Genomic DNA, 12,127 nt, shown 5'->3' with positions numbered 1-12,127 from the left:
TCCTATTAAATACTTAGGAGTACCTCTTCACTATGATAATTTAACAAGAGATGATATCCAGCCTCTGGTGGACAAGATCCTAAAGAAGATTTCAGGATGGAGGGGTAAACTTCTCTCCCTAGCTGCTAGAGCCATGTTACTTAAGACATGTCTAGCAAGTATTCCAGTGTACCTTCTATCCTTCATTAAGTTCCCAGAGTGGGCTATAAAGATTCTCAACACTCATATGGGTAACTATCTGTGGAATGACTCTGTGGAAAATCACAAATACCACTTAGCTAATTGGGAACTAGTGTCTATGTGTAAGGAACATGGGGGGTTAGGTCTACCAAGTCTTAGAGATCTCAATATCAGTTTGCTGGCCTCTTGGCTTAAGAGGTACAATTTAAATAAAGAAGCTCTGGAAAGAGCTCATTGATTATAAGTATGACACTTCCAACCCCAACATCTTCCAATCGAGCACAGTAGGGGCTTCTAGCTTTTTTAAGGGGTTCATGTGGGCTGCTCAAGCTGCTAAGATGGGTTATAGATGGAAAGTAGGCAATGGGAGAAAAATTAGATTTTGGGAGGATAATTGGCTTGGCTCCTCTAGCCTGATCATTCAATTTTGGCCCATTTACAGGATAGTCAATGAAAAGGGTAAAACTCTAGCTGATATTTGGGATGGAGTAAATTTGAAATGTACATTTAGAAGGACCATGTCTGATGAGATGTATCAGTCTTAGTTGAATATTGTAGAGCTTGTAGCTACTGTGCAGTTCTATTATTCTCTTCTTTCTAGGGTGCGCTGGATATGCTGGAGGCACAATCTTCAGACTTACCTTTTTTCCTTAGAAATCTTTCTAGTGATCTAGTAGTAGTTGGCAAAGGTTGTTATTATTAGCGTTTATCTAGATTTATTTTCAGCACTTTATGTCTTAACAACTGGTCCCTAGTTCAACATTGGTCCATATTGTTCTGCCTTTCCTCGACAAGTAATTTAAAGTGTGGTTGAATGGACCTCGATACATATCGGATACAATTCTAGACAAGTAGTTTACTTCCAGACAATAGCACTGTCACTTAAGTGGTCATTTGGAAGTAAATAACCATTATCTTCCATCACAAACCAGTTATGCACTTAGCTTTTCCTAGAGAGTATCTGTAACTCATTTCTCATAGAAGCCCACTCTAAACTAGGAGACAGTTAAGCTAGCTAGGCACATAAGCCTGATCTCAGGCAAATCTCTCCATTACTAAACTAGGAGACAGTTAAGCTAGCTAGACAAGTAGTTTACTTCCAGACAATAGCACTGTCACTCTAAATTTGATGATGTCTTACCAAAGAGAGGTCTAAATTTGGTAGTTGGTGATTCGATATCAAAACAGTTCATTAGCTCCAATATTATGCATTTCACTGTTTGGTAGGATTTACGGTGCAGCTTTTTCTGGAGATGAGTTGTATTTCTTAAGTATCTGAATTAGTTTCAGTCTGTGTTTACATTGCACCATTTTACAAATATTACATTGCATCGACTAATAGTGATTTTTCTTCATCCAATTGCAGGGCTGATTCTATATGCTCTAGCTTGCTGATGCTGGTTGTGAGGGATAGAGTGTAGTGCAGTTATGCCGAGACAGTTGTTAATTCTACCTGGTTATGCAGCAAGATTAATGTAATATGTACTTTTGTCGTAAACCTGTGGACTCTTGTCTGTTTTCTTGGGTTGCTTAACACACTCATCTAAAGCCAATGGTGATGACCAGCTGTGAGATGAACCTATGTTCTCTTGTATTTTTGAAATCTTTATTTTTTTCTGATTTTTTTGAATATTTTTTTGTCTGGCCGGGATTTGTATCCCGGTGGTTTCCAAACGGTAGCCGGTAATTTCCCCCCAAGGGAATTCCGTCTCCTGGGCGGGCAGGGGTGGCAGGTGCAGTGGAAAATTCCCCTTGGGGGCTCAAACCCACATGCCTTTTCCACCACACTATCCAAAGGAGCCCTAAATGGTTCCAGCTAGATTGGCCAAACGGGTGATGTTCACGAGAAACTATGCCACTATGATGTGTGCATGAGGTAGTAGCCTGGTAGGTAGCCCTTCTAGAAGACTAGAACGCTCAGCAAATGACCGACCACACATATATATTCCCTATAAACTTGGACTATATGCTTTTGGTAAACTCGTGTCGTGTCATCAAGTGACGTATCTGTGTCGGCCCCCATCCGGACCTGAATACAATGATGCAAAGTCGTAGAAAAAATTAAAGAACATTGCCTGTTATATTGGAATGTCAGTATTTCACCTAACCGACCTGCTAAAGCTACCAAAATAGCAGATGTCGTCCCTAGCTATGATCCAAAGGCTCTGTAATTAGCTAGTTGTTGTTCTCTCTCCTTTTCTTTTTCACGTTTTCTCAAATCCTGTGCGTGCAACAAACTTTACATCTTCAATACAATTTGAATGCGACAAACTTTACATCTTCACGTTCAGGTCGGCATAAGCCTACCGTAGTTCCGTTATAAAAAAAAACTCAGGATCCAATTTGAATGCAAAAATGTACAAGAATAACCATATGTAAATTTGATGGGGTTTGCTGTGGTACCCTCACATGACTGTGAGCCATCTCTTCAATTAGATCGGAATGGTAATATGTGAAATATAAATTTATTTAATTTCTTATTTAGGAAAATAAAATAAATAAGGAAAGTTCTAGATTAATTTTTTTGCTCTTGATCTAATTGACCCGTATCTGGTTTTTTGAATGTGGCAAATCTTTTTATTTTGGAATTTTGGATGTGACATATTTTGATGCATGTAAAGTCTAACGTGTACTTGTTGATGAATCCACATGTAAGATTTGTAACGTGTAATTTCCCCGATGTTTTGACGTGACAAATATTTTTGATGCATGTAAATAACGTGTAATTTATGTAGAATAATCGTTCTTTCTGGTGGTGTCATGCCAATAAGTATGAATTATTACATGCATCAAAAATTCAAAATCACTTTTGGTTCTAGAGATCTTCATTGCATTAGCTTTCGTGGTTTCAGAAGAACGAACGTGTAGCATAATACGGAAGCGGACAACAAAAATTAAGTTTGGATTTAAGATTGTATATAACGGTGTTTTGGTAATGTGTCAATTTGTAAAATAAATCGTGTATCAAAAGGATTTGTAAAATCAACCGTGTATCAAATAATTAAAAGGAAATGTTAAATAACGCAAACACCCCCCTCATCCGCTTGCGTAGCATGCGCCGATGGGATTCCGCGTCCTTGCTCCCTGTGTATACGGAGAAAGGAAGTGCAGATCCGTTTCTTACGTGATTAGAGGGTTTGATGGATTTTCCCTCCTTTCCTTAGCTTACTAATTTATTTAATTAATTCATAAAATCTAAAAAATCAATGGTCCAGATTTATTTGAGTTATTACTTCCTACGAGGTAATAGATGTACGGTAGCATTGCCCAAATTTGATCCAACCCTTGCTGCAGCAGTAAGAGTGCATGCATAAGAGTAGCTAGCCTGCCATGTCACCTGCCAAATCCTATTCTTTTTTTTTCAACGAATGGTTCTATAAGCCTCATACTAAGCATCGCCCACTTGACCTGTATCCTCAATTTGCAATTTGACCAAGGATATAGGAGACTCATTTGGTTGTCCAAACAACCCTTTATAATAATGAGTAACGTGAGACTTTATTGCTTAATCTTTCTACAAAGATTTGATCACTGTCTACCAATTGAATATTTCTTGTTTTATGATGTTTTCCATTGGCAACCAACGACTGAAAATATCAGGTATTACAATCACCCTTCAATAAGTTGGTTGCTTTGGATCTTTGGTACCACCTAATTTCCTCTCTAAGCAAATGCACCAATCTTAATACATGTTTGAGATTAATTTTAGATTCTTATATCTTGTTTTTCCTTTTTATAAGCACCACTTACATTCTTGGCCCAACTCCTCAAATGATGACATAATTTTCAAAGCTTATTTTGCCATATCCCGAGTGGTATTGAGCCTCTTTTCTCATTTTTTCCACACATCATGTACTAATTCGGCAAACCCCTCATGAATCAACCAAAACCCAGGGTTGGAGTTGCCAGTATTATTGGGATCCTATGCTTTTTTGCACTCCACAGATGGAGTGTTTGATCCACCATATGATCTCGTGCTCATAAAGCGGATGAAACCACACCCATCTCGTACTTCAAGTAGAAGCTTACTTTCCCAAGATACCTTGTTTCTCGTTTTTTTTGATTGACTTATGGGATTGGCAAGAGGATGGCTTACCTCGGCTTCAATGTTGTCCTTCCACATATGGCATGCTGTGGTGCATCAAGCCATGTCTTTTTTTACGAGACCCAGTTACTGACGCATATGCTCACATACACGAGCGCAGACTCACCCCTATGAACGCACGCACACACATTCTATCTCTATAAGCACCTTCGAAAAACTGAGTTGGACCAACAAATCTCAAGATTGATGAAGTCACCATAGGCGCCTCGCTGTCGACGGGCACATCGCCTACCACTAAAAGAATAGCGTCGTTAAATCCTAGAATAAATAAATCTAGGAAAATGCGAGCACCCGTGTCAAGTCGGGGACTAGCTTGAACCCGGGTGGGCAGATTCCACCACAAGAAACCCAACCAGCTGAGCTACGCTCCCTATCTGGTGGGATGAATTCCACCCGACGCTGCGAACGAAATCTTGACAGATAATGTGCGATCTAGTGAGCACACTAGTGCCCCACCCTTTTCAAGATATATCAGGTTTAGCACGAGATGAACACGAACAAGGAGAAGCGATAACCACTTAAGTCTATTGTCTTTCTGTCTTTCTGCATACTCTCCTATTTGAATTAAACTAAATTAAAAAGAAAGAATTTTTAAAGTGATAAATATTGATTTTCACAAAGTGCAGCTGGCACACCTACACTATATAAAAAGCCACATATCCACCAGCTCACCACAGATGCGACCAGTAAAGCGCGTCTGCTGTAGTACAACTACAGACGCGTCTTCCTGACGCATGTCTGTAGTAAGTCGCCGGTAGGGGTCACCGGTCCGGCGAGGTCAATACACGTCTGTAATAAGCGCTTACTGCAGACGCGTGTTGGTAAAATGCGTCTGAGCTAAATCTACAAACGCGTGTATATAAAACACGTTTGTATCTGCAGCAATTATTAGAGACGCGTGTTGTGATTTCTAAGTCTCGGATAACGGGATCAAACTCTATGGACGCACGTACGTGACACGCGTCTGTAGTAAGATCTCTTATTGCAGACACGTATGTTGTTGGAGACGCGTGTTTCCAACAGCGTCTTGAGTAATCCTACTTGTAGCAGACGCGTGCTGCTCTATACCGTCTATACTTTGTGCAGACGTGTGTTCCATACACGTGTTTGTAGTACTTGGCCTGTGTACTTAGCCGTTGGCACGTGCTAACGGGCAGAGGGAGGTACTTGGCGCGTACGGAACACAGTGGGCAGTGTCTCTTGCGCAGCTTTGAGGAGCGTGGGTGGAGTTGGCGGGCGGCGGCCAGAGTTGCGCAACGCGATTGCAGGCGGCCGGAGTTGCGCAACACGATCGCAGGCGGTGGGTAGATACGCAGCGCGTAGGCAGGAGCGGAAGGATGGGCGCGCGGTAGGTGGTGGGGCGTGCTGCTGTGGTGGGCGGCAGGCCGGAGGGGCTCATTGCTGTAGCAGGCGACGGTGGGCAGCCTTAGTGCCACGCCGCGTAGGCGGCCAGGCGTAGTTGAGGAAGTCTTAAGCTCGAGCCACCAGCGCTCCTCTCTTTCCGTCTTCTCTGCCGGAGCACCGTCACACCGCTCGACGGCAAAATCCGGAGCTCCCAGCTCTGCCTAGTTCTTGCGGTCCTCCTCGAACCGTTGTAGCTACCTCTCGCCGCCGCAATTGCCTTCGGCGTCGGTTGCCACTACGGCCGTGCCACCATGGCCGCCATGAGTAGCTCGCCGTGGCCAGCTCATTTTGGCGCTCCTCTAGTGAATTCGTTTATTGTTTTAGCTCTCCTGCAACTCCGTGATGCTCATTGGCTCCATTATTTTACCTCTACCACATAGGTCATGGCAGAACGGTGACCTCGTCACTAGTTCGCACTACCGCACTCGCCATCACCGCTGGGCATCTAGCTCTGCCTCATCCCCGGTTCAACCAAGCAGCGCATCAACATCGCGGTGAGCTGCTGATGCTGCCTGAGGCCTTAGACTAACCTATACCGTGCTATATCTGCTGGAGCACTGTTGCACCGCCGTTTAGTGTCCGCCGCACCACAACTCTAACTCGTTCCTCTCTTCAGTGTACTCGATCAGGTGTGCTCCGACCATGCTTCGCCATCTCGAGCTACAGTGGATCGCCGGCGTGCTCAACTCTCCTCCCTGGTCCTCCCTACTCTCACCTTTGGCCTCCTGTTCTCTGGCGTGTGCTTCTCTATGAACAGTGGTGAGCTTGTGTGAAACTGTGATGAAGTTGCTTGTGTGAAACTTGCAATGTGAACTAAGTATACTGAAAAATGTGATTTTTATTACTAAAGCATTGATGAATTTGCTTATATTCTTCCATTTTCACTCCAGCCATTGAAAAACTAGCAACAATATATATATGTAATAATATATAGATAGATGCATTTCTAGCCAAAGTATGTGACAGAGTTTGCATCACCAAGTTTTACTACTTCATCATAGTAATTACATCATCACCAAAAGTACGTCATCACAGAGTTTACATTCACATAGTTTCATTAGCAAAAACTAACACAACATCACATCATCATTAGTTGTTCGCCGACAGCAGAGGCAACTTGCTCTGGAGGTCATGCACATTCTAAACCACAGACGCTAGGTGGTCACCAAGGTCGTCCAGGTTCTTCTTGAGATGCTTCTCCTTCTCTTCGTTCTTAGCCTTCTCTTTCTTGAGTTTGTCAACACTCCGCTGAAGACCGCCTATGCTCTTTATGATGGGTTTCAAAACCACTGCCTATAGGGCCTCATGCATGGTACTTAGAGGGAGCTGATAAGATCGAACTTATATGCACAGAAACAGTTATATGAACATATATGAAAATCCAGCATAAATCTAGATACTGTGACAAAAAACCTACATATAAGTTTCATTTGCATTCATATAAGTTTCATTTTCCAGCATACATATCAAAATCATATAAGTTTTATATAATCAATTATAGGCTACAAAGTCTATGACCTTGTGAACACCAGAATCATAGCAAATTAGAAAAATAAAACATCTAGCTGCCATTAACAATGCACATAAAGACTTAGAGCTGCTCCAAAGAGATGAAACCCAATCTACTCAAATCACAATGCTAAAATATTGAAGTGGCACCATCAAAATTATTCACAAGATTAAAATCATTGATCTATGATAAACATCTAAATAAAGCAATCTACTCAAATCACAATGTTGTTGCAAAATACAATATATGATAGTTTACATTGCTTGTATAAAAACTTGAGATGCATCTGCATTTATTCTACACTAAGTTGTTTTCTCTGCTACATCTGGGTCCAGGATGAGAGAATGGCATGAGACAAATTATTTTAGCAACAAACTCATCCAATTCAGAGGCTACCAACAAAATTGTCATGAAATTAAGAAAGAAAACCTATATATAAGCAGTTGTAATCTAAAGAGTGTGCATTACCTGGCCATGGGTGGAGCTTGAACCGCTGACTTCACCGTAGTTGACGCCACCGCAGAGCCATAAACGGCACATCCTGGCTCCTCCCTCAAAGCAGTGGTCACACATCTTGGTGGCCGCTACCCTCGATGCCATGGCCGAGGAAGAAGGCGCCGCCACCACCGCTGCTTGCGTTGCCTTCCTCCTCGCTATCTGAGTCCACAGTGAGCACCACCGCTGGCTTCTTGACTGCTGCCCTCGATGCCACCACCGAGGACGAGGGTGCCGCGGTCGAGGAAGAGGGCATGTCTTGCCTAGCCTTCTTCTTCATAGGAGAGGATGAGGCGGGCAAGGCCTTCCTCTCCTTCCTCCTCGCCACCGCCAGCTGCTTCTCCTTCATCAACGCCACCAGGTGCTTCTCCTTCCTAGTGATGACAACGGCCTTATTCTTTAACCCCAATGGGGCGATCGGGACGACCTTCTTCTTGAAGGCCGACATCTTCTTGGACCCTGACAGGGGGCTCACCTCCTCCTTCACCACTACCGAGGACAAGGAATGGCGGGTGAACCTCCCCATCTTCTTGTCCCTCAGGTTGTGTCGCCTCTCTAGCCTCGTCATCTTCAATGGCAGTGGCTGTGGGCTGAGGAGGCGGCAGGAGTGGAGGCGGCTGCATGCGTGGTGAGGAAGGCAAGAGAGGAGTGGAGAGACGAGAGGCCGGAGTGAATGCGAGTGAAGGAGTTGCAGTTCCAATGCTTTGAACTACCACTCCTCTCTCTGTTGGAGTGGTGAAGTGACACCCTTTGGATGCGAATGACTGCGGACAGTTCCTCAATTGGCTTACTACAGACGATTGTTAATAACACGGGTCTAAAGTAGGACCCCGACAGGACGGCCCCATCGCCACCTTGTTTTAATGTATGGGAAACCTTTTTAAAAATAAACACCGCTCCCCGTTTGAACTTACGAACGTAGCGCAATGGTTAACTCACGGGGTTGTGGGCCTGAAGGTCTCGGGATCGTTCCCCATAGGGGTACAAATTTTTTGCCTTTCATTTTACTACTAGATACGCGCTTTTACAACACGCGTCTCTAACAAGAAATCTTTTGTGGATGAATGCTTAGTCTGGTTGACAAGAGGATTTCAAATCAAAAAGTTGTCAACTATAAAGTTTCATAACTTTTCAACATCCACAACTTTTATTTTGGTAGTTTCTCCATCTGAGGTCATTTTAAAAATTCAAAATTCAAATTTCAAATTTTTGGAAATTTAAACTTAGTTTTCGATGACAAGATGATTTTAAATGAAAAAGTTGTCAACTACAAAGTTTAATGGCTTTTCGAGATCTATAACTGTTATTTTGGTTCTTTCTCCATCCAAGGTCATTTAAAAAATTCAAATTTTAGTAGTTAATTTTTAAAATTCGGCGTCTATATGTAGAGGCGGCTCAATAGAGTAGTGTGGAACATCACAAACACCATCACAAACAGCAATATAACATGAGTTACAACTAAATCATCTCAGTTTTCATCACTGCTTCTCCGGATCGAACATCAACCATCACCAAAAGCAAAAGTTTCGATCATATCATCCAAATATATAAACATATCAGCACTCATGTCCACAGGCAATCAAGGAAGAACCAACGACACTCATTGCAGATCCTACACTCCTCGCTGTAGAACAGGGCCCACTGCTCCCATGCTACCTGTCGACACAGAATTTCATCCCGTGCCGAGGGCACACGAGCAAGCCGGAAGGGTCCGCTCGATGGAGCTGGAGATCCGCCTAGCTTCAGTGCAGGGATGGTCGTTCCTACGCACTCCTCCCAAGACGTGCCAGTCAATTTGACCCTGCAATTGACAAGGAGAGAAAGTTTATCAGTAATTAAGGGCAAAACATGTTGGTGTTGCTAGACAGTCCCGAATATGCGGCTCTGAGAGCTGATATGAAAGGAGATCAACTAAATAGTCGATTCCAGCATATCCATAAGAATAAATCGGTTAAAGCTCATGGGGTTGTGTAAGAAGAATCAGTTATCGTTCAGGATGAATATCATTCTTTGGACAAATATTAGTCAATGGCAATAAGATATCAACGATAATTAATTCATGCTAAGCCAATGACTGCAAGCAACCAAACTCCTTTATAAAAGAAATAGTTCATCAACATTTAACCATTTAATAGAAATAAATCTAATGAATATGTTAGATCTCATCTATCGCTATAACCAGTGGGGCATAAGGCCGAATCATGCAGGCCTTAGAAACAACAATAGACTCGACGACCCTAACTTATTACTAATATAAGTGGGGCATGAGGTAGAATCATGTAGGCCATAATACAATAATAAGATCATGGGGCTAACACACCTTTCAACCTATCGCTACTTCAACGATCTCATGATGCGAACTATTCGTGAAAGCGCTTGATATCGGCTAAAACAGCCGATTCAAGCATAGCGCACAGTTAAGGTCATGCCCTCTCAGAAATAGATCTACCAAATAATGATCCCCACTCCACGGTGCTAATAGTGGGGTGTGAGGCAAAATCACACAGGCCGTGATAATGGGTCATGGAACAGTTTTCGCTAGCCAATAGATCTACTCAAGATCAAACATGCCTTAACCGCATGCTATGCACGATCAAGATTGATGTAAAACAGCCGATAAAACATTAAGTCATCATTTAAAGTGCAAATCATATCAATTTAGATTAACAAACGATGGGTTAAAAAAGATGTAAGGCCGATCTAGATCAATCCCAATCAGGCGAAGTGATATTGCTGTAATTAAATAAATAATGGATGCAATAAGCAATATCGGAGGTCGACTAGATCGATGCAGCCGTATTTGCTAAAGAACTCACCGAGATCTACTTTACTCTTACTCCTAAGGGGTGGCTGGAGCCGAAAAAAGTAAATAACTGGTATTTTATGGATTGTGTGTCCTTTACAATAGCTGGGGTTTGATATTTATACCCAGGACCTACATATGACTCCTATCTAAGCATGACTCATCACAATCTTTGGCCCTAAGAGAAAACATTCCTAATTTAAGATAACTTGGACTCTAATCTTTCCCTTTTGTAGAGTCCATCATGTTTTGTCTCGGCGCCGATCGTAGCCTTTGTCGTTATCTGCTAGCGCTGCCTAAAGAAAGCCGATTCCAGTGCTACGTTCAAATCAGCTGATTCTGATCTACACACAATTGATTCCCTGCCGACATGATCTTGGGAGCTTTCGAGTCTCTTGCGCCTCTTCTTCTAAATTTTGGTGTAAACACATGCCCCCCAATTTTGGGATAGAAGTAATTTTATTCCAAAATTATCGCATCTGTACCCCCGATAGGTCTACAGTCATGGGTAGAGAATCTTGATCTGGGGTCTACCATTTGTTGTCGCCTATGAAAGCTCATGAGCCCATGCTTCAAAACTTTTTACAAGAGCATCATTGCTTCACGGGCACTTGGATTCATTTTTTCAGGCCGGCTATAAAATATCTATCCGACCCTAGCAAGAGCAACTCAATAATTCAGCCATGTTTCTCTTCTATCTGCCCTCTCGAGTGCTTCCGACTCCGCTGGACCCTCCATGGTCTATCCTTTTGCTATGAAGATCTTGAGTGGTTAGAAGAATTCTTGTGCATAGGGTGATTGTGTCGCTCATTCTAGCGCCTCATTGAGCAAGAAGACCAGCTATTGCGGTTAGAAGAATTCTTGTGATATCACCTGAGTCTTCTCTCCTTGCTCGCAAAGCTGTTCTAGTATTTGAAAGGGCTAAAATGTGTGTACACCTTCCCCTTGTTTGTTCCACCAAACGCCCACCGGGAAAGCCATAGGCTTCTTTCCCACAATTTCTTAGTTCACCGAGAAATTGGCTGGGCATCTGTCAGGCGGGCGGCCTTTCCCTTCTCCGGTACACTTTTATCAATGGGTTGATGTAATTCGGTTCACGATGACCTTCGGCCTTGTGGGGACCTGGACTCCCTTCAATCCAAAGAAGTCTTGATGGGTTGATCTCCAGTCAATGTAAATTCTTCACATCTGTCCTATGATATTTTTTGGGGAAGCAATAAGTTCGAATCTATTATCTCTTCGTTATTTGTTCCCTGAATTCTCAGAGCGTCGATCATTTTTCGTATCTGATTTCAATTTCACACCGCTGGCGAAATCTACCTCTTTGCCTTCTCGGGCTATATATACGGGCCATGTCTAGGGATCAAAAAACAACTCACTTCACCTCAAACCTTCCATGTCCTTAGTATAGTTCCTGCTCTTCTGTAGGTTTTAGATCATGGAGAACAGCAAGAAGTTTGCTGAGGAGGCCCTCAACGGACTTGCATCATCATGTCAGCGCCTTCATCGTCAGGAGGGTACAACTCTTGGTGCCCCATTGCCTCAGGGGATAGGACTGACTTCGTTCGACCTTTAGGGACCTCTTCGTTAACAACTTATCGCCAGCTCCCTTGTTATCAAAGGAGGTGGA

Source organism: Miscanthus floridulus, chromosome 14 (assembly GCF_019320115.1).
Source record: "Miscanthus floridulus cultivar M001 chromosome 14, ASM1932011v1, whole genome shotgun sequence".
In the NCBI taxonomy this organism is placed as follows: Eukaryota; Viridiplantae; Streptophyta; class Magnoliopsida; order Poales; family Poaceae; genus Miscanthus; species Miscanthus floridulus.
This window is presented reverse-complemented; position numbering follows the sequence as displayed.